A 24,423-nucleotide genomic window follows, 5' to 3' on the forward strand; every position below is an offset into this window, starting at 1 on the left:
ACATCATGGAACACCACATGTTCTCACTTGTTTATGGGATCTAAAAATAAAAACAATTAAGCTAGTGAACATAGAGAAAAGGATGGATACCAGAATCTGGGAAGGGTTGTGGAAGGCTGGATGAAGTCGGGGGGTGAGGTGGGGATGACTAATAGGTACTGAAAAGCCAAACCAAACCAAACCAAAACAAAACAATACACACACACACACAAAACCTTAAAGAGAGTAACTGGATTGTATGTTACTCAAAGGATAAATACTTGACAGGATGGTTACCCCATTGTTCATGATGTGCTTATTTGACATTGAAAGCCTGTATCAAAACTACACATATTGCATAAATATATACAACCATTATGTACCCACCAAAATTTTAGAAAAGTGTTGAAGTTCATTAGTACAGAATAATACTATGGTGAAGAGCAGAAGTTTCATTTGGGATACTCTTTAAGGTTAAAAAAAGTCTCATTGTTTTCAGAGTATTTCATGTAAATATTCATTTTATTCCAGATGATCTTGATAATTTTGAGAAACTCTGCTTTTCTTTTTTTAAAATGTGGATTCAGACTTTTGTTCTACTTGATGTTCTCTTGGTTTCTAGTATCTATGGCTTGGTGTCACATTAATTTTGGAAACTCATTTCTTCTGTCCTGATCTCTCTCTCTTCTTCTTTTGGATTCCTATCATATTTATGAAAGGCTTGTTGGTATTGCTCCACAGCTTTTTGATTCCTTGTTTTGACTGTTTTATTTATTTTTATTCTTTTGTTCTCTTTGAGTTTCAGTTTGAATAATTTCTTTTTAATTTTACTTTGAGTTCTGGGATACATGTGCTGAAGGTGCAGCTTTGTTACATAAGTACGCATGTGCCGTGATGGTTTACTGCACCTATCAACCCATCATCAGGGTTTTAAGCCCTGTGTGCATTAGGTATTTTTTTTTTTTTTTTTTTTTTTTTTTTTTTTTTTTTTTGAGGCGGAGTCTCGCTCTGCCGCCCAGGCTGGAGTGAGTGGCGCGATCTCCGCTCACTGCAAGCTCCGCCCCCCGGGTTCCCGCCATTCTCCTGCCTCAGCCTCCCGAGTAGCTGGAACCACAGGCTGCCGCCACCACGCCTGGCTAATTTTTGTATTTTTTAGTGGAGACGGGGTTTTACAGTATTAGCCAGGATGGTCTCAATCTCGTGACCTCGTGATCCGCCCGTCTCGGCCTCCCAAAGTGCTGGGATTACAGGCTTGAGCTACCGCGCCTGGCCAGGTATTTGTCTTAATGCTCTCCACGCCCTTGTCCCCCAGCCCTGTGTTCCCCTCCCTGTGTCCATGTGTTCTCATTGTTCAACTCCCGCTTATAAGCGAGAACATGTGGTGTTTGCTTTCTGTTCCTGTGTTAGTTTGCTGAGGATAATGGTTTCCAGCTTCATCCATGTCCCTGCAAAGGACATGAACTCATTTTTGTTATGGTTACATAGCATTCGATAGTGTATATGTGCCACATTTTTTTTTTTTTTTTAATCCAGGCTGTCACTGATGAGCATTTGGGTTGAATCCAAGTCTTCGCTATTGTGAATAGTGCTGCAATAAATATACGTGTGTATGTGTCTTTATAGCAGAATGATTTATAATCCTTTGGGTTTATACCCAGTAATGGGATTGCTGGGTCAAATGGTATTTATGGTTCCAGATCCTTGAGAAATCATCATACTATCTTCCGTAATAGTTGAACTAATTTCCACTCCCAGCAACAGTGTAAAGTGTTCCTATTTCTCCACATCCTCTCCAGCATCTGTTGTTTCCTGAATTTTTAATGATTGCCATTCTAACTGGTGTGAGATGGTATCTCATTGTAGTTTTCATTTGCATTTCTCTAATGGCCGGTGATGGGCTTTTTTTCATATGTAAGTAGGCTGCATAAATGTCTTCTTTGGAGAAGTGTCTGTTCATATCCTTTGCCCGCCCACTTTTTGATTTTTTTTTTTCTTGTAAATTCGTTTAAATTCCTTGTAGATTCTGGATATTAGGCCTTTGTCAGATGAATAGATTGCAGATTTTTTCTCCCATTCTGTAGGTTGCCTGTTCACTCTGACGATAGTTTATTTTGCTGAGCAGAAGCTCTTTAGTTTAATTAGATACCATGAATCAATTTTGGCTTTTGTTGCCATTGCTTTTGGTGTTTTAGTCAGGAAGTCTTTGCCCATGCCTATGTCCTGAATGGTATTGCTTAGGTTTTCTTCCAGTGTTTTTATGGTTTTAGGTCTTACATTTAAGTCTTTAATCCATCTTGAGTTAATTTTTGTGTTGGGTGTAAGGAAGGGGTCCAGTTTCTGCTTTCTGTATATGGCTAGCCATTTTTCCCACTACAATTTATTAAATAGGGAATCCTTCTCCCATTGCTTCTTTTGGCAGGTTTGTCAAAGATCATATGGTTGTAGATGTGTGGTGTTATTTCTGAGGCCTCTATTCTGTTTCATTGGTCTATATATCTGTTGTGGTACCAGTACTATGCTGTTGTGGTTACTGTAGCCTTGTGGTGTAATTTGAATTCAGGCAGCATGATGCCTCCAGCTTTGTTCTTTTTGCTTAGGATTGTCTTAGCTATACGAGCTCTTTTTTGGTTCCATGTGAAATTTAAAGTAGTTTCTTTCTAGTTCTGTGAAGAAAATCAATGGTAGCTTGTTGGGGATAGCATTGAATCCATAAATTACTTTGGGCAGTATGACCGTTTTCACAATATTGATTCTTCCTATCTATGAGCATGCAAACTTTTTTTTTTCGTTTGTTTGTGTCCTCCCTTATTTCCTTGAGCAGTGGTTTGTAGTTCTTGAAGAAGTCCTTCAAGTCCCTTGTTAACTGTATTCCTAGGTATTTTATTCTCTTTGTAACAATTGTGAATAGGAGTTCATTCATGATTTGGCTCTCTGTTTGTCTATTGTTGGTGTAAAGGAATGCTTGTGATTTTTTCACACAGATTTTGTATCCTGATACTTTGCTGAAGTTTTGTTTTTTTATCAGCTTAATGAGTTTTTGGACTGAGATGATGTGGTTTTCTAAACATACAATCATGTCATCTGCAAACAGAGACAATTTGACTTCCTCTCTTCCTATTTGAATACTCTTTATTTCTATCTCTTGCCTGATTGCCCTGGCCAGAACTTCTAATACTATGTTGTATAGGAGTGGTGAGAGAGGTATCCTTGTCTTGTGCTGGTTTTCAAAGGGAATGCTTTCAGCTTTTGCCCATTCAGTACGATATTGGCTATGGATTTGTTACAAATAGCTCTCATTATTTTGAGATACGTTTATTCAATACCTAGTTTACTGAGAGTTTTATTGAATTTTATTGAATGTCTTTTCTACATGTTGTGATAATCATCTCTCTTTTGTCCATTTACAGAAAAAGAGTTTTCCAACTCTGTATTTTTAAAATAATTTGGTCTTTGCTATTAATTCACAGAAATGAGTTAACATATAAGGATCAATAAAATTACCGTGACATACAGGATATCAGAGAGCCCAAAATTTCTTAAAAGTTGTAAAAACATCAAATGTGGAAATTTCATATTAGGATGTTGCAGGAATTCTACTAATGAAATACATCTTATGGTTTAAAAAAAACAAATCTTCAGAATCACATCAAAACTGAAACTTATTTTTAAATAAATACACTAATGACATAGTACTTAGCAGACTTGTCTCATGTTCAGATCTAGAAAAAATTAGTAGGTAACCATTAATATTTTCAAATGGGTTATATTCTCCTAAAAACACGTGTTCATTAAACTGATGCTTTTGATAGTTGTGAATGTTTAGGCAGCTATTGTTTCTTTAATTTTATATTCATTCCAGTGAGACTGCTCTACTGCTAATGAAGTACCCTGGAAAATCAGAGATATCAAAAAAGCACACAATAATAGTATTATTTAAGATTAAACAGGAGAAACCAAAATATCAGGTAATATATAGCTTCCACTATCTCCGAATTTTCACGTCAGCCTTACCACAATTACCGGTGCTCTCTCCTATAAATTGTCTCCATGTGTCTCACTCACTGTTCATGCATCTCTCTCTTTCCTTCTTTCTTTCCATCCCTCTTTCTTTCCCTCCTTCCTTCTCTGTCTTTTACTTTTCCTTCTCTCTTTTCCTTTTTTCTTTCTCTTTTCCTACCATTATTTTTTTCGTCTTATTTCCTAACCTAGAAATAACTGACCCATGTCACAAGTGTCCCAGAGTCATAGAAACAAAAACGCCCAAGGAACGATCACGTTTCAGACGTTAGTCCTCATGATGATGACTCTTAATATGGATTAAATTGTGATTGACCCCAGCCATTTCTGGGATATGAAGATTCCCCTGCCATATACTAGAAAAATCGTTCAAAGTGATTTAGTAGGGAAATGAAAAATAATTATTGCTGAAACGTACCATAGCCTGGTCACTTCTCTACTCTCATCTCCCTTCAGTTTGCACACAAGAAAACACAATCTCAGCCATTAAGTTCAATCTTACCCTACCTTCTTAATTCCATAAACTGCACTGCCATAGTCTTGCATAATTTTAAACTCTGCCCCTCAATGTTAATACTTATATTTAAGTGTTGGGTATTTAATTTGCAATTCTGTATACATATTTTAATTTTATATATATGTATCATATAAACTCCTACAAGGCAGGTGTTTTGCCTCTTCAGGTCACTATTTTATTCCTAACATCAAGTTCAGTGATCTAAATGATTTGTTGTTTAATTTTAAAAATGCATTACAGGATTTCTGAATGATATGAAAAGTATATTAAAACATTGCACATGATTGAATATATGACCCCTATGAAAACATAAGACATATACAAGCACAATTGATGAGATCTGAACAGGACTACTTCAGAGACACACAAAGAGGGAGTGACAGTGGAGGAGTTCTTTAGAGCCCCTGAATCAAAGAGGTAATTTGAAAAGATGCCCCTCTCAATTTCACCTTGTATGGGGATTGACACCTTGGCTCTGATATGCCTTTTATCACTTTTTGAAAAATGCTCCAAAATTATAAATTATCTCCCTATCCCTTACTTCAAATTGAGTATTGCTTATGATCATAAATCTTGTTGGTTTTAGCTTTTTAAGGAAATAGGAGTTTTTACTCTTTTAGTCTATTATTCAAATAAACTCAAACAAAGCCCAACACAATCATCTGGGAGTTCCATTTAGGTAGTTCTTCAAGCTGGATCATTCAGGTCAAATACAAATGGTTTACAATCGTGCATTTTTTTTAAATTTCTCGGTTTAATTTCCTCATCATTCCACTTCACATTGCCTATGTAATTAAGCTGTCGTGCTGTAAACCACAGTTCCCCCTTGTCTAGCTCCTCAGTAACAGCTTCAAAGTACTAAAAAGCTGAAACAGCTACGAAAGAACAATTAATTTGTGCAAAAAGCACAGAGGCACTGTAGGTATTAAAAACACTGCAATAAGGCTTTTATCAGTGAGCTAAACTGCACAGCATTAAGCTAAAAACTAATAGGGCTGAACATGCAGCGCAATGATGTGGATGATAAAGGAATCTCAAGGACATGCAGAGCATTGGGGTAGCATGATGTAGAAATGATGCAGTTATTTCAAGTAAACGTCTCCATAAGTACGTATGAAAAATGCTGATGTGTTGGGAAAGGCAGGTTTAGACCAGTAAGTAAATGTACATCTATTTTTGAAGAAACTTACATTTTTATGGAAATTACTGTTGAAGACTCTGATAATGTATCCTGAGGTTGTTCAGTGTATACTTGTTGATTGGCAATTGGCTGACAATTTGATATTTAAAAACTTAAATCTATGAGCTATACAAAAAGATGGGATATTAAATGTAAAATTGCCTAAAAGGATTACATTAAAATAAAATCAGGAGTGCCACTGCCTCTTGTATTAAAATAGCAATGGAAACAATTCCTGTAATCATCAATTGTTTATTTAATGGTTGCTGTTAACCCAAAATTGTATTAGGTGCTATGGGCTGGAAAGGAAGTTAAACTAGTGCTGTAATTTCTAAGTAAACACATTAAATGCTTCCAGAACTAGATAGAGAAGAATGAATTTCTAATTGTGAAATAAATGCAGTGGTTGCACTGGGACACACAGAGAAAAAAAGTTTTTATATAAACTGTAGAGAAAGCATACTTTTATTTCAGTTGCAACCAAATATATATATATATATATATATATATATATATATATATATATATATAGATTTCAATCTCAGGCCCAAAGTTAACATACTGTGTAATTTTCTGCCAACTATTCCTTTTCTTTGAGTCTAAGTTTTCTCACCTGGAAAATGGGTAGAATAAAATAGACTTCACCCAGCTGTTATAAAGAGGAAATATGAAAATATGTTCTAACTGTGAAGCATAGAGTGGGCATTCAAGGAATATGTGCTCAGATTATTTTTAATAAATATATCCACCCAACAGTAGGTATGCTGACTGTGCTTACCATATGAATTTCATAAGATTACAAATACGAGAGACAGAAGTTTTCTTCTCCTTCTTTTAAATGATCATTTGACCTAATATGTTAAATGTGCAAATGTGAATATTGAGATTCAGGAGCTCACACCACAGATTCCCTCTGAAAATGTGTGCCACGTACAGAGTGCCACATAAAGCACCAGCACATCTTGCTATTTGGAAAATTGGAGGATGCTTTTTGGAATATCAGGTGCTAGACTCTCTGTGCACAAGAAAATATCACCAGCTTCTTATTTCAGTTGCTCCTTCATATTCCAATGTCATACTTCAAGAAAATCTGATTTATGTATTACCTAGTTTTTCATGCTTTCATTATAATGTGGCCACATGTCAAATATTCATCTGCATATAATGCAATACATAACTAAATAAAAAAATCCACTCACAAGTTTATTTAGACTGACTTGCATAAAACAGTGGGGAATTGTGAAGAGTGATTTCTTTAACGGTAGCTCTTCAGGAATCAGAAAGAAATATTAACTAAATGCAAGCCATTCATACTTAGAACTTGTTGAAAACGTGCCGCTTAGTGTTTGTGAACCTGTATCATGCCAGTAAATGAATATTAGAAATTTTAATAGCACATTTCATTAACAAATTCAGTCAAGTGCGAACAGTAGATGTTTCCAAATAAGTGGGAAATAATTAATAAAACAGTGGCACTCATGTTTATACATTATTACATAAAATGTAAAAAAAAAAAAAAACTATCTAATTTTAGCTTTTCTGCCTGGACTTTTCCTTTAAAAGTTTTCAAAATTGCTGAAAAAATAAAATATAAAACAGTATAAGGTGTTACCTTCACCCACATTCACACATTTCACACATTTTTTCTCTTGCTGTATTTCTCTCTTTCATGTTTTTTGTTTTGTTTTGTTTTGCTGAAGCACTTAAAATGTTTGTAAACATGTTACTACTTCACTCCTAAATACTTTAGTATTTTAGTTACATCTCTTTTATAACAAGACCCGGGAAGTTTATTATAGACATAATATTATTCTCTGATTAAGAGACTCTATTCAAAATGTACTTTAAGCTTGTTTTTAATTCATGTGGAAAATTTTGCTCCTGTGCCTAAATTATTTCCAAACTTATCAATGTTACAGATTGACTGCATTTGTACTTTTGAAATGTTAACACTATGAATTGTAATCTTTGCTTAAAATATTACTTATTAAAATGAGTGTTTTTATAAAGAGAGTTTATAGAGTGAATCTTGATCACCTCATTTTATATATCTAAGAAGAAGTATCAGATTGTATGATGCCAGTGTGGGTAAAACACAGAGAATAGCATGTTACACAGTCATATACATCTTTATAGAGATCATTCATTAACTTTGGAATCCAAATTTGAAATTCTGTGCTCTAAATGTACAGAGAAATTCTCTTGTTTCTCCATTTGGAAATTTTACCAATTAATGATACAAAAAACAACAGTGATAATGCAAAGATGCAATATCAGCAGAAGAGTAAACCCTAAACATTTTAAGTAACGTTGAAAGTGCCTTACAGGGTTATAAACGTTAAAGGGGATTCCTTTAGTGTATAACTTGAGTCTTATGGTAGAGCAGTCAGCTAGCATATGAGCCGAATACTTGAAGCATGACTATTTTAGACATAAATTGTATTCATTTCATCAATTAAGTATGTTAGAAACTTTTACTATAATACACTGAAGTAATAAACACGCAAATCTAGTAAAGTTGTTTTTTAGATTAGCAGGAAATTCATCATTTGATTTTTTATTTTAAAAATCAAGTGTCAATGCCAGCTGATAAAGGAAATACAGATATAAATTAGACACGTTACTAGTTAACTGTTCTCAAGACCCTAAAATTTCATAAGACAAACACAAATATAGAGGTCAAAATAAATGAATTGGCTGGAATAGAATCTATGTTATCACGGAGAACAAATGTCTTCAGTTGACTAGTGTCATCATCAAAGCACAGACAACAGACATGGAATACAAATTCAGTATCAAAACCACATGATCCAGAGTGGATCCAAAAAGTGCTAATTTGCCTAATAGCCCTCATTTTTCCAACTTAATGTATAATTTCTAACTACGTAATGAATTGCAAATACACTAAAATTAATTTTCTATTGTCAACAGATGGACATTAAAGCATGAGTATTATTCATTAAATTAAATTTATTAAACTCAAGTATGTTGAAGTATTTGCTAAGTGTTGTGGATAATATGAAAGAGCTAACTCATTGTACCTGCTTCAAGTAGAAGCTAACATGTCAGGCCTTGAAGTGATAGGGATGAAAAAAAATGGCCCTGAGATTCTAGAATAGTGGGTTTGATAAGGTAGAACATGGAGATTGTTTTATGTAAATAGTCTTAAACCATTACAAAGCTATTAAAGACTGAAATTGAAACTATATTCTATCATCTCAGAAACTCAGAGATTCAATTTTCAAGCTCTAAGCAAAGGGTGGCTCTATGAATTTTGATGCTAAAGAAAAGGTAGTTCATTATAAACCACTTAATTTGTCAGAATTTTCAAATTGTTGTTACACCAATAACAATCCAAGCTCTGTTTTGGCTATATTCTATTCTTCCATGGCTCTCCGAGAGTATCTGGGTAACATGAATTTGTTGGAGGGTAATTTTAAATGGCACAATGAGTTTCTGTGACTCTAGGTTTTGGTTTGAAGCGTTGAAAAAGAGGAAGGAAAATTGTATGGTCTAATAATTGCAAGCACAAAATATCAACAAGGAATGGGGTGAAGGAAAACAAGCATAATAGAGAAGCTATAGAAAATAATGAACGCAGTATGGGAGAAAAGTTATAACAATGCTTCTGAAACCTTGCAGTAAAAAATAAAAAGCTATGATTGAAGGAGCATTGTCTCTCTCTCTCTTTCCCATTTATAGCCTGTCATTCCTCTGGGTGTGTTATCACATCTTGCATTTAATGGCAATAATTCTGCACTATGTGGAACCAGGAGTTCTGGGAATAGAAGAAGGCAAAGGATAACAGCAGGAGCAATAACAGCATTTCTCCACTGAACTGAGTAAAGGGAAAGTACTGGAGCAGGATAGCATGCCTGTAAGTCAAAGGGAGAATGACTTTGGCGGGATAGAAACAGAGAAGGTTTGAACACATTTCTTGGATGGCATGAGCAGAGTTCCATATTTGGATTGCTGGACAATCCCAGGGGAAAATCTAGGTGTTTCTGAGTGTCTTTTTCGGAAAGCAAATTTACTTTTCAAGCTGTACATTATTCATTTTTCCTGCTGGTAAGGAGACCAGGGGTGCTTTTTTAACAGAGACACTTTGAAATGAGTGATAATATTAAAAACAACAGAGTGGATGCATTAACCAACAAGAAGATGCTGGTGATATTCACACTGTTCAGGGTCTTAGCATGAAAGTGTTAATATCTGAGGGCACAATTGCAACTACAATTTTTAATTAAAAATTAAAAGAGCCTATACCCGTGTATCCTTGTGTTGTGTTACAGATCCAGACACAGAGCTAGGGAAATGTACATGGACAAGGTGGCAACTAGGTTTTTCAGAGAAAAAGACTAAAAAAGAAATAAAATTCTTAAAGAAAATAAAGAATGTCCTGTAAAAACACAACAAAACATTTTTTTCTTAAATTGGAAAAAAAATAATTTCACACCATAGAAGTGTTTCCATTATTATTATCTCCCTGTTTTTGTGTTGCTTTTTACTTCAGCCAGACAATAAATAAATAAATGCAAATAAAGGAATAAATACAACTCAGTGCAATAGAGGCTCTGCAAATCATTACAACTGGGAGGTGTGTTAAAAAAAAAAAAAGTAAATAAATAATTTCCATGTGGGTCACACGAGTGAGGGCCCACAATAATGATCATGTTTTGATCTCTAATATTTTCCAGCAACCAGATGCCCTGGAACTGATCCAAAATCTCTTAAAATCAAGCAAAGTTTGTCGGGCGAACTAGCCCCCAGTATTTCAATGTAGGTTATTTTCTATTTTCTCTAAGTGTCAGCCAGTCTGAGAAACAAATTGAAAGAGTACAAAGAGAGAAATTTTACAGCTGGGACTCCAGGGGTGACATCACATGTCGGCAGGTTCTGTGATGCCCACCTAAGCTGCAAAACCAGCAAGTTTTTATTTTTATTTTATTTTATTTATTTATTTTTAATTATATTTTAAGTTCTATGGTACATGTGCACCACATGCAGGTTTGTTACATATGTATACACGTGCCATGTTGGTGTGCTGCACCCATTAACTCGTCATTTACATTAGGTATATCTCCTAATGCTACCCTCACCCCTCCCCCAACCCCATGACAGTCCCCGGTGTGTGATGTTCCCCTTCCTGTGTCCAAGTGTTCTCGTTGTTCAATTACCACCTGTGAGTGAGAACATGCAGTGTTTGGTTTTTTTGTCCTTGTGGTAGTTTGTTGAGAATAATGGTTTCCAGCTGCATCCATGTCCCTACAAAGACATGAACTCATCCTTTTTTACAACTGCATAGTATTCTATGATGTATATGTGCCACATTTTCTTAATCAAGTCTGTCATTGATGGACATTTGCATTGGTTCCAAGTTTTTGCTATTGGTAACAGTGCCTAATAAACATATGTGTGCATGTGTCTTTATATCAGCATGATTTGTAATTCTTTGGGTATATAACCAGTAATGGGATGGCTGGGTCAAATGATATTTCTAGTTCTAGATCCTTGAGCAATCACCACCCTGTCTTCCACAATGGTTGAACTACTTTACAGTCCCACCAATAGTGTAAAATTGTTCCTATTTCTTCACATCCTCTCCAGCACCTGTTGTTTCCTGACTTCAAGGGTGGCTATTCTAACTGGTGTGAGATGGTTTCTCACTGTGGTTTTAATTTGCATTTCTCTGATGGCCAGTGATGATGAGAATTTTTTCATGTGTCTGTTGGCTGCATACATTTCTTTTCAAAAGTGTCTGTTCATACCTTTCACCCACTTTTTGATGGGGTTGTTTGCTTATTTCTTGTAAATTTGGTTGAGTTCTTTGCAGGTTCTGGATATTAGGCCTTTGTCAGATGAGTAGATTGCAAAAATTTTCTCCCATTCTGTAGGTTGCCTGTTCACTCTGATGGTAGTTTCTTTTGCTGTGCAGAAGCTCTTTAGTTTAATTAGATCCCATTTGTCAATTTTGGCTTTTGTTACCATTGCTTTTGGTGTTTTAGACATGAAGTCCTTGCCCATGCCTATATACTGAATGGTATTGCCTAGGTTTTCTTCTAGGGTTTTTATGGTTTTAGATCTAACATTTAAGTCTCTAATCCATCTTGAATTAATTTTTGTATAAGGTGTAAGGAAGGGAACCAATTTCAGCTTTCTATATATGGCTAGCCAGTTTTCCCAGGACCATTTATTCAATAGGGAATCCTTTCCCCATTTCTTGTTTCTGTCAGATTTGTCAAAGATCAGATGGTTGTAGATGCAGTGGTATTGTTTCTGAGGACTCTGTTCTGTTCCATTGGTCTATATCTCTGTTTTGGTACCAGTACCATGCTGTTTTGGTTACTGTAGCCTTGTAGTATAGTTTGAAATAAGGGAGCGTGATGCTTCCAGCTTTGTTCTTTTGGCTTAGAGTTGTCTTGGCAATGTGTGTTCTTTTTTGGCTCCATATGAACTTTAAAGTAGTTTTTTTTTTTTTTTTTTTTTTTTTTTTTTTTTTTTTTTTTTTTTCCAATTCTGTGAAGATAGTCATTGATAGCTTAATAGGGATGGCATTGACTCTATAAATTACCTTGGGCAGTGTGGCAAGTTTTTATTAGAGATTGTAGAAGGGGAGGGAGTGTAAGAATAGGGAGTGGGTCACATAGATCACATGCTTCATAGGGCAATAAAAGATCACGAGGCAAGGTGGCAGAGCAAGATCACAAGGCAAGGGCAAAATTAGAATTACTGATGAGGTTCCATGTCCCACTGGGCATGCATTGTCTTGATAAACATCTTAACAGGAAACAGGGTTTGAGAGCAATCAGTTTCACTAAAATTCGCCAGACTGTAATTTCCTAATCCTAGCAAGCCTGAGAGCACTGTAGGAGACCAGGGCGTATTTCATCCCTTATCTTCACCCTCATAAGACCGACACTCCCAGAGTGGCCATTTTAGAGACCTCCCTTGGGAATTCATTCCTTTCCCAGGGCTATTCCTTGCTGAGAAAAGAATCCAGTGATATTTCTCCTGTTTGCTTTCTTCAAGAAGAGAAATATGCCTCTGTTCTGCCTGGCCCTGCAGGCAGTCAGACCTTATGGTTATCTCCCTTGTTCCCTGAACATTGCTGTTATCCTGTTCTTTTTCAGAGTGCCCAGATTTCATATTGTTCAAACACACATATTTTACAAATAATTTGTACAGATAATGCAGTACCACAGGGTCCTGAGGTGACATACATCCTCAGCTCATGAAGATGATGGGATTAAGAGATTAAAGTAAAGACAGGCATAGGAAATTATATGAATATTGATTAGGGAAGTGATAAATGTCCATGAAATCTTCACAATTTATGTTCAGAGATTGCAGTAAAGACAAGCGCAAGAAATTATAAAAGTATTAATTTGGGGAACTAACAAATGTCCATGAAATCTTCACAAGTTATGTTCTTCTGCTGTGGCTTCAGCAGGTCCCTCCATTCAGGATCCCTGACTTCCTGCAACAAAAGTTTATTTACTTTAATGTAAAAACGTGTATATATGGCAACAGTTGATTTTTGGAGGGACAATGTTTTCGAAAATCTAAATTTGCTGGTGAATAGTGGATATGTTTTCAGTCACTCAAGTGTTGGTTCAGATTTCAGCTTCTCCATCTATTAGCAAGACAACAATGAGAAATTTGCATAGATTTTTTGAGCATTAGCTTTATCTTCTGTAAACCTGGGAAAACAATATGATAATTCTTATTTTATGTAAGGAATCTCGCATAATGCTTGGCATACTGACCTTTAGTTATTTTGGTTTTCTTCTTTCCAAGTTGTTAAAAATTACTCTTGGGATAAATATTTATTGAAAATAAATATTTATTTTCTATCCTAATGTAGGATAGATAATAAAGATAATAAAGAAGATGGATTTCAAATAAAGGTATGGGCAGTCTAGTAAGAAGAAAAAACTAATGTACACACCATTGAAATACAAATCAAGTGATATAATATTAAACACTAACGTTATGGTTTCTACAGTAGAAAAGTATAATATGCAGACTATAAAAATAGCACAAGGCAATATGTGATTATGTGGCAAATAGGAATTTAATTAATAGTATATCAAGGTAAAAGAAAATGGAGACTATTGATAATTGTACTGGTCAGGAAATAGTGAATGAATGTGATAAGACTTAAGCCTAAAGAAGGGCAGGACTTGGGAAAGTTAATGAGAAGCAACTGGAAATTTATAAGTAAAGGTTACAGCAGAGTTATGTCTGCCATAATGAAGACTAATACACAAAATGCATCATTAATAGTTTCTATACTTTATATTTACAAATAGTATGACCAGTATTCATTTCAGACGAAATAATCAAATATATATACATATATACACACAAAGATATTATATCACTGTTTCTTTAACATTAATAATTTTATTTTTATAAACTCTTATTTCTGCTGGAATTCTCCATAGCTTTCCCTAAATATTTACTTTCTTGCTCGAACTCTACATAATCCTGCAATTTGGGATTTCTGTATTAAACTAAATAATTCTATCAAGATGTAGTTGTAGAAAAACTCTTACCATGAAATAAGTTTATTATTTTCTATTTTTAATCTTATATTTTATAAATTTTCCATTATGTTTTGTATATTTTGTAAATTCCTAAATCAGAGAATGGTCACCTCACTCAGATTTCATAGTTATCACTATGACAAATATTATGTTTTAGTTATTACAATTTATTTTTAGGTGTTTTTGCTCTAAAACACCAGATATAATTTTTGTGCCCATATTTTTTTTTACCATTCATCTCCAACAAAAACAGACTTTTAAAAATTGTATATATGTATACATAGTTATATTTTAAGTTCTGGGGTACGTGTGCAGAAAGTGCAGGTTTGTGACCTAGGTGTACATGTGCCATGGTGGTTTGCTGCACCCATTAACCCCTCATCTACATTAGGAATTTCTCCTAATGCTATCCCTCTCTTGGACCCCACCCCACGACAGGCCCCAGTGTATGATGTTCCCCACCATGTGTCCATGTGTTCTTGTTGTTCAACTCCCCTTTATGGGTGAGAACATGCAGTGTTTGGTGTTCTGTTTTGATGTTAGTTTGCTGAGAATGATGGTTTCCAGCTTCATCCATGTCCCGGCAAAGGACATGAACTCATCCATTTTTATGGCTGCATAGTATTCCATGGTGTATATGTGCCACATTTTCTTTATCCAGTCTATCATTGATGGGCATTTGGGTTTACTCCAAGTCTTTGCTATTGTGAACAGCACCACAGTAAACATACGTGTCCATGTGCCTTTATAGTAGAATGGTTTATAATTCTTTGGGTATATACCCAGTAATGGGATTGCTGGATCAAATGGTATTTCTGCTTCAAGATGCTTGAGGACTTGCCACACTGTCTTCCAAAATGGTTGAACTAATTTCCACTCCCACCAACGGTGTAAAAGCGTTCCTATTTCTCCACATCTTCTCCAGCATCTGTAGTTTCCTGACTTTTTAATGATTTGCCATTCTAACTGGTTTGAGATGGTATCTCATTGTGGTTTTGATTTGCATTTCTCTAATGGTCAGTGATGATGAGCTTTTTTTCATTCGTTTGTTAGCTGAATAAATGTCTTCTTTTGAGAAGTGTCTGTTCACATCCTTTGCCCACTCATTGATGGGGTTGTTTTTTTCTTCTAAATTTGTTTAAGTTCCTTGTAGATTCTGGATATTAGCCCTTTGTCAGATGAATATATTGCAAAAATTATCTCCCATTCTCTAGGTTGCCTGTTCACTCTGATGATAGTTTCTTTTGCTGTGCAGAAGCTCTTTAATTAGATTTCATTTGTCAATGTTGGCTTTTGTTGCCCTTGCCTTTGATGTTTTTGTCATGAAGTCTTTGCCGTTGCCTATATCCTGGACGGTATTGCCCAGGTTTTATGCTAGAGTTGTTATGGTTTTAGGTCTTACATTTAAGTCTTTAATCCATCTTGAGTTAATTTTTGTATAGGGTGTAAGGAAGGGGTCCAGTTTCTGTTTTCTGTATATAGTTAGCTAGTTAAAAAACAATCTCAACAAAGTTATTGCACTGAAAACAATAAACTGTATTTACTAAATGTTATCTAAGACAGAGGTACCCAACTCTGGGGCTGCAGATGGGTACTAGTCCGTGGCCTCTTATGAACGGAGCCACACAGCAGGAGGTGAGTGGCAGGCAAGCAAGCATTACCGCCTGAGCTCTGCCTCCTGTCAGATGAGCAACAGCATTAGATTCTCGTAGGAGCACAAACTCTATTGTGAACTGATCATGCAAGCAGTGTATGTTGTATACGCCTTCTGAGAATCTAACTAACGTCTGATGATTTAAGGTGGAACAGTTTCATCCTGAAGCTGTCCCCACCTCTCTGCCCTTTGTGGAAAAATTGTCTCCCACAAAACTGGTCCCTGGTACCAAAAAAGTTGGGGCTTGCTTATCTAACACCTTGTTTCTGTTCAAATTTCTATATTAATTTTAAACTGTTTTTTGCAACTGATATTTGAATCAAGATCTAGATGGGTTTGTGTTTGCATGGTATATTATTAACTCCTTTGTTCTGTAACAGATTCCCCTCCCCTAATTTTTATGCTATTCAATGGTTGAAGAAGTTGGATAATTTGTCGAGTAGACTTTGGGTGATTTCACCTTTATGGTGTTTTCTAACATGTACATCTATCCTCTGCATTGATTGTAAACTGGTGATTCTAGGTAGCAATCTTACTAATATTATAGATTTTGGGGGACAGATGACTTCATTTTAACAGGCTGTGTATATTGTATTGCAAAAAATCAAGTGGCATGTAAATGCTGATTTTCTGACATTTAGTCAAGTTAGATTTTTGTTTTGTTTTGTTTTATTAAGTTTTTATTGCATAAATTTAAGAGGTACAAGTGCAATTTTGTTACATGTCTATATTGCATAGTGGTTAAGTCTGGGCCTTTAGCATTCCATCATCCATTAGAAAGTGGGCAAAGAACATGAATAAACATTTTTAAAAGAAGAAATATAAATAGCCAAGAAGCATATTACAAATGTTCAACATTACTAATCATCAAAAAATGCATATTAAAACCGAAATAAGATATAATCATATACCAGTTAGAATAGCTATTATTAAAAAGACAAAAAATAACATGTTGGTGAGGATGTGGAGAAAAGAGAAAGCCTTATACATTATTGGGTTGGAATGTAAAATAGTCAACCTCTATGGAAAACACCATGTGAATTTCTCAAATAACTAAAAATTTGTCATATCAAGTTTGATCAGTGAATTCTGATTTGGTCTCCTTAATCTATTTTTCTCTGAACATTTTTTACCATCTAGTTTTGCCTAATATTCATGTATTTTGTGTAGACCAATTATTGTATTTGGGGGACACAAATAATTATATTGTAACTCTATCATTCTTTCTGGAGTCCTTCATTTAACTCTCACTCATCAGTTTTCATTACACTGAAAAAGAATTGCAAGGAAACCAAGTATTAATGTTTGATTACATTCATGCATTTATTATTTTCAGGATAACTAATTGCATCTGCTTGAATGAGTTATATTTATTATTCAGTTTGATGCTTCAATTATCTCAGCTGTGGTCAGTGACTGCTCTTTTTAGTTGATTCCTTTGTTTTGTGTAGACACATTAATACTTTCTATGCTTTCTGACAAAATAAAATGTCCCAGAGTCATCTTGTAAATGTCATGACCCAGATCTAGAATCAACTATTTCTCCAAAGAAGTCTTCACTAAAAGGAAAATCATATTTAGAGATTACAGTCTGAAGGCTCCATTTGTTCATTGTTTCCAGCTTCTTGTGATTCTGGGACTTTTCAGAAGACAGAGGTAGGGAATAATTATTATTTAGAAAATGTGAAAAGATCATGGGTTTATATTTTTTAAATTGAAGTCTATTTTCTTATATCTCATATTTGTATTTTATCAGATTGCACACAAAATATTCTCTTAATGATTTTTACATTATTTTTATTTGCTTTAGCATATATCTATATCAAATAATATTTCTAAAATAATAACCACTTTGTCCTTAATAAAATTAAAACTATTGACGCAATTTTAAATTGTTTTGGTTATTGTTCTAGTTTAAGAACCTCCAGAAGAATATATAAAGTCATTTGAAATACTTTTTTGTGCTATTATAGTAGTAATTTGATTTAAAAGTTATATTCATTGATTTCAAGTTACTTTTAGTTTTAGTCTGTATGGAAAATTGATTTCTTTAGACCTCTTCCATCCTTTTGAAGGCAGTGGGGTTTTATCGGCTTTGTTTTACTTTTCATATGGGATTAGAGGTTTATTCCAGATACATTTTTCTTTATGGATCTATATTGTTCCTCCAGGAAAACCACCTACAGACTTACAAAATGCCTTATTTATAAATATGATGCTCCACACAGCATTGCTTCTGACTAAAGAACATTTTACAGCAAAATAAGAATAGCAATATGATGACGTCCATGGAAATCACTCGTCCCACCACATGTCGTATTACCCAGAAGCATGTGTCTTGACAGACTAAGGGGATGGTTTGCTGAAAGTTCAATGAAATCACCTGCTGGAAGATAGACACTTCCATGGCTGGAGTATGACCTTCAACCAATGACCAATATTTGGTGTTATTTCCCCCACTGCTTGATTGCAGCATTTTTCTTTATCTTCTTTTCACAATCCCCTGGGTCTTGTAGATCTTGATATAAATGGTTTGGAAACTCACTTGTATTCTGAAGTATTTGGGCATATTAAGTCACTGGTTTTGTTGAAATATTTTTCTCTATTCTCATTCTAACTGATCTGCTTATTTCAGTGAAGGAATTTTGGCAAATGTCTGAACACAACTGAATGATCATTTTTCCACAACTGATCACTTACTTGAACTACAATAGGATATCACTCATTGAAATCTAGCTTTCAATTCACAATGTCAGCAGATCATTTTCTCCTGTCTTTAGGAGAGTATTCCTCAGTAATTTCAGTTTGGAGTTACCAAGACTTAATTTGTAGCTCTCTTACTTGTTTAACGTGAGAAGTTGGATAATTTACCTAATTTTTAGAAACTTCAGTTATAATTTCTGTGAGAAGATGATCATCATACTTATCTCAGAGAGTAAAGGATAAATTAGTGGCTTAGAATTCCAGCCACATTGCTGAGACATGGACATTTGCCTTTTTTTAAATCATTGTGGTTTAATGTTTTCTTATCCACTAACATTTCAATTTGTTAATAACATTAATTAAGAATCTGCTTCTGTTTGCTTTGTAAAGGCTGTACATTGGGAGTAAATTCCTTAAGAAGAAAATGCTCTAGCATCTAAAACATTGAAAGGAGCAGGTTTGATTTATTTCTTTTCAGTAGAATGTTTACCAAATATATGTTGTTCAATAACAATTCCATCAAGAAAATTCTGGCAGCAAGTCACCAGAAAACCTAACAACATTGGCTGAAGAGATTCATTTCATTAAAACTATTGATTGCCCGTTTCTCCGAAGTACTTACATTGAATTTGTCATATCAGACAAATGTGGTTTAAAAATAGTCACTGACAAAGACAGTAGAGTGTGTTTGTGTATATAATATATATTTGTAGCAGACATGTGCAGGACTTTAAAAAATAAATTCTTAGAAATTGAGGACCATGTTGTATTTTCTGTATCTTCCTAAACATATTGTGAGAGATCAATAAATATTCAACAAACACATTGTGCTTCTACAAAACTGGACATGAATTTATAAAGTGACAATACAAGCACCAGGCAAAATATCTCATTTGAACCTAACCATATGAAGAGGCAATAGGGAGCAGATTAAAGGGCACAGCTGTCTCGTTCCACAAGTTTAGTTGGAAAACAGCCCAGAGAATATGGGAATATGTGACTCTACGTCTTTTCTATAGGCCTAGCTCCTCTGGGTGTCACTGGGTTTACCTTTCCTCTTCACTGCAGCTCTGTTATGCTGAAACATTAACAACAGTTAGTTCTTCTACTTATCGAATTAAGATTTTAGTATGATACTTGTTCCCTCAAGGACTAATGAAAAGTCAGAAAAAAAAAAAACTGCTACATTCAATTCAGTTCCACACGACCTTGGGTTGATTGTATACAAGATGAGAGCAGGGAAGCTAAAGTAAATGAAAAATTCAGGAGTTCACATTTTCTTTAAACAATTTACAGTTGCTTTCACATAGTAAAGCTATGTCTTTAATCTTGAATTACAATAACATACAATTTATCTGTTCATTTATTAGATATTAGTAGATAAACTAGGCATGTTAGAATTACCACTATAGAGTTACTGTGTTTTAATAACATGATTTTTCTTTATAGCACTTTAAAAAATAGAAAAATATTTTATTAATATGGTCAACCACTCTTTAAAGCAGGAAGGACTGGTTCTTTTTTCCCCCCAATCTAGAAATAAAAAACACCTGTACTTTTTAAAAATTAAGTAATTTGGATTAGGTCATTAGCTGGCAAGTATAAGATGCCAGGTGGGAACTCAGGCCTCTAGACTCTTTCTACTCGGCCACAATTTTCAAATAACACATTGATTTAGTAAATTCATTAGTGAGATATGTATTGAGTGTCTGTTATGTGCCAAGAATAACTATTATGCTGAGAATAACAGAAAAATTCACTATCCTCTGAGGGCTTGTACCTGCATGAAATAAATACATAAATAAACAAAGTGATCATAAAATATAAAGCAATAAAAGTAACACACAGGGTGAGAGATACAGGAGGCCAAAGAGGGTTTCTAGGCATAAGCTAGTCAGGTTGAGCAAATAAAAATACAGGGCACCAGCTCACTTCAAGTTTCTGAGAATCAACACATTTTCTATTCATATATTTTGTCCTATGCAGTATTTGCAACCTTCACCATCTTTACAGTAACAAAAACTTGTTGATCTGAAGTTCACACCTAATTGGACATTCTGTATTTTATCTGGCAATCCTATCTGGGAGGTGACATTTGAGGTGAGACCTGAATGAAGTGAAAGAGCCAGCTATTCAAAGATGCAGGTGAAGAACATTTCAATAAAGGAAACCACAAAGCTCTCAAAAAAAGATTCAGGAAGCCAGTATGTCTCAATCTTGATAAAGAGGCTAATATAATGTTGGACAGGTAAACTGAAGCTAGATAATACAGAGATTTTGGATAACGAATTTGGACTATATTCTTAGTACTCCATGTATCTCTTAAGAAGTTATAAGCTAGAGAGATATTATTTGATTTATGCTTTAAAAATAATCCTCTGGCTTCTTTATAGAAAAGAGATTGAAGAGTGGAGTAAGAATTGATGCTGAGGCTGAGCGCGGTGGTTCACGCCTGTAATCCCAGCACTTTGGGAGGCCGAGGCAGGGGAATCATCAGCTCGGGAGATGGAGACCATCCTGGCTAACACGGTGAAACTCCATCTCCACTAAAAATACGAAAAACTAGCCGAGCGAGGTGGCGGCGCCTTTAGTCCCAGCTACTCGGGAGGCGGAGGCAGGAGAATGACGTGAGCTCGGGGGCGGAGCTTGCAGTGAGCCAAGATCGCGCCACTCACTCCAGCCTGGGCGACAGAGGGAGACTCCGTCTCAAAAACAAAAACAAAAACAAAAAGGTTCTTTTCTAGGTCTGAGTGAAATAATCTTGGTTTGGAATCAGTGGTAGTGGATACAGAGAAGTACATGGATTTGAAATTGGCATTTCAGATGGAACCTGAGAAATTTACTAATAGGTTTAGTATGAGACATGAAAAAAGGAAGAAATTAAGCATGACTTGTAAGTTGTTGCCTTAAGCAACTAGCTGTAGAGTGATGGCACTTCTTGATTGGGAAGAATTGATAAGTTAAAAATTAGGGTGCTAGTGGTAATCAAATAATCTCTTTTCAGCATATTAAGTTTGAGAGATCTGTTGGATTTAGAAATGGAGATGCCAAATCAACAATTTATTCTTATCTAAGAGGCATGATAAAACTTGTCAATAAACGTGATGTTTAGAGCAAGGCCAGGATGATATCACAAAGAAAAACAATTTACCTAGAGAAAAATCAAAAGGTTCATGACACAGGCTCATGCGACTCACTGTTCAAAGAAGGAAGAATTAGCAATAGACAAAGGGGACCTAAGACGTTATGGGAGAAATCAGAAAGATTGTGCCAAAGAATCCAAGATAGAAAAAAATTTCATAAACAACATGGTAATCAGGAATCTTTTTATCGATTTGGAACAGGTTTAAATATATATATATTTATTGATTTGGTCAAATGGGGTCTTCTTTCACCTTAAGAATTATTCAGAGGTATTAAGTAAACATTCCAAAAAAAAAATAAGAAATATTTTGTGACTAAAATCTGGGTTCAGTTATATTTACATTGCTATTTTTTAGGGATTATAACCCTTAAACTCTCTAATATATTTAAACGAGTTGAGCTACTCATTTTCTAAAATATTCTTTCCTATTTATACTTTTCTTTCTTTACTGAGAACTTATTTAGCATCTATTACATATAATACCTAGACTTTTATGGATTAAAAAATTCTAGGGTATATTTCTTAACCCCAGGAAAGAAAGTAAGTAGAAGAAATAGAAAGTCTGTAAGAAACCACAGAATACACTTTCCTAAGTGTTAAACTAGAAATAATGATGAAGTAATACAAAATTTTATTGTGAAAGTTCAGTGCACCTATCTTTAAACCAGAACACTACATAATACAGCAAACATTGAATTCAAATTTAAAAAGTTATTTGTGAGTCATTACTCTTTCTTCATAATCCTTAGAAACGAAATCTGATAAATCACTTGAAAAAGCATTAATTGGTATATTTCCCACATCTTTGGTCCTTCATAATGAAAAATTAGAGCTACATTATTAAAGTAGTTGATGTTAGATTTGCCCTAAAACTTAATTTTTTATTGTAGTACAGCGTGTAGTATATCATTACAGGGGCTTCAAAATACATTAAAGGTATCACTTACAATGTTCACAGTAATACATAACTATCTTTGATCTGAAAAATCCAGCTGCATTCTCTGAACTTTGTCAATTCAATCTTGCTACATCCACTGAAAAACAACAAATTAAGATGTGTTTCACCAAACTCTAGGATTTACTGCATAGCATTGTACTTTATGCATCAATCTATATCTGCACCTTCTCCACAGGCAACAGCAGCACCAGCAAATCATCTTATGATTGTGGTGCATGTTTATGCTTCATTGTTTTGTAGCCAAAACAATGTTATAGATTTCACAAGGATAAAATTTCTGAAAAAGAAAAACCATGTAGTTATTCTTTCCATAATGCTTAACTGGAAGAAGTTCCTTTGAGAAAATAGTCTAAAGGAGGAGTTTGGTTGTAACTATCATTACTGAAGTGTTGAGGGAATGGAATGCTGTTGAATTATACAGAGGGGGAGAAAAATCTCAAGTTAAAAATAGATATGTAATTGTCTCAACAACTGACTCAAAGTCTCCACCACTTTTAAACAAAAACATGTCTATGAACTAGAGTCTTCAAAAAGAGGTATCAATTTTGTTATACATTGTTATATGAAGCAACTCATGACTATACTTAGGAATTAATTGGTATTGCTCATAAAAAGAAAGATACCAAATATATCAATACAAATAGTTTCTATACTTTTTCCACAATAGTTTAGACACAACTACAATAACGTTGATGTGTGATTATTATTATCATAAAGCAAATGTCAACAGAAACCATGCCTTCAGTCACCCAAGTAAAAAAGAAAATGGCAATATAATCCTACCAAAGTATTTTCAATTGATTAGCTCTGTCATTAAAATCATTTTCAGGCCGGGCGTGGTGGCTCAAGCCTGTAATCCCAGCACTTTGGGAGGCTGAGACGGGTGGATCATGAGGTCAGGAGATCGAGACCATCCTGGCTAACACAATTAAACCCCATCTCTACTAAAAAATACAAAAAACTAGCCAGGCGTGGTGGCGGTGCCTGTAGTCCCAGCTACTCTGGAGGCTGAGGCAGGAGAATGGCATAAACCCGGGAGGCGGAGCTTGCAGTGAGCTGAGATCCGGCCACCGCACTCCAGCCCGGGCGACAGAGCGAGACTCTGTCTCAAAAAAAAAAAAAAAAAAAAAAAAAAAATCATTTTCAGATGCTAGTGCTACAGTCTAAAAAAATAAAATAAAATAATTTTGGTGTTGGTAAAAAAATTACTGCTACCATGACTTCTGCTACTGCTACTAATTTACTAATATTTATTTAAAACTTAACAACATTTCTAATCATTTAGCATTCATTATATCTTTTAATCATCACCATATTGGTGTGAGTTAAGTAGATTATTTTCCTCATTTTTATATTGAGAATTTAGACTCAAGAGAATTTAAAGGAACTGCTCTACATTGTCAGTGAGTGTTGAAACAAGAATTCAACAAACGCTGGGGTTCCTCAGACATCTGCTCTTGGCTTTCTGTGCAAACATAACATTTTAACCAAAGTAAGATATCAAACAAATATCATTACAAATAGATCAGTATGATCCTTAAAATTGACTCTATATCCAATATATATATAGCACAACATTTTCTTTTACCATATCTTAATAATTATATTTTTATTATTTACCAAATATGCTATGATTTAAAATATCAAACAGTATTTATGGGGATTCTTCTGTGTTGTCAATTTCTACTCTTCATTTCCACTCCACAGAGGGAAAGACTTTT

Source organism: Rhinopithecus roxellana, chromosome 1 (assembly GCF_007565055.1).
Source record: "Rhinopithecus roxellana isolate Shanxi Qingling chromosome 1, ASM756505v1, whole genome shotgun sequence".
Taxonomy (NCBI): domain Eukaryota; kingdom Metazoa; phylum Chordata; class Mammalia; order Primates; family Cercopithecidae; genus Rhinopithecus; species Rhinopithecus roxellana.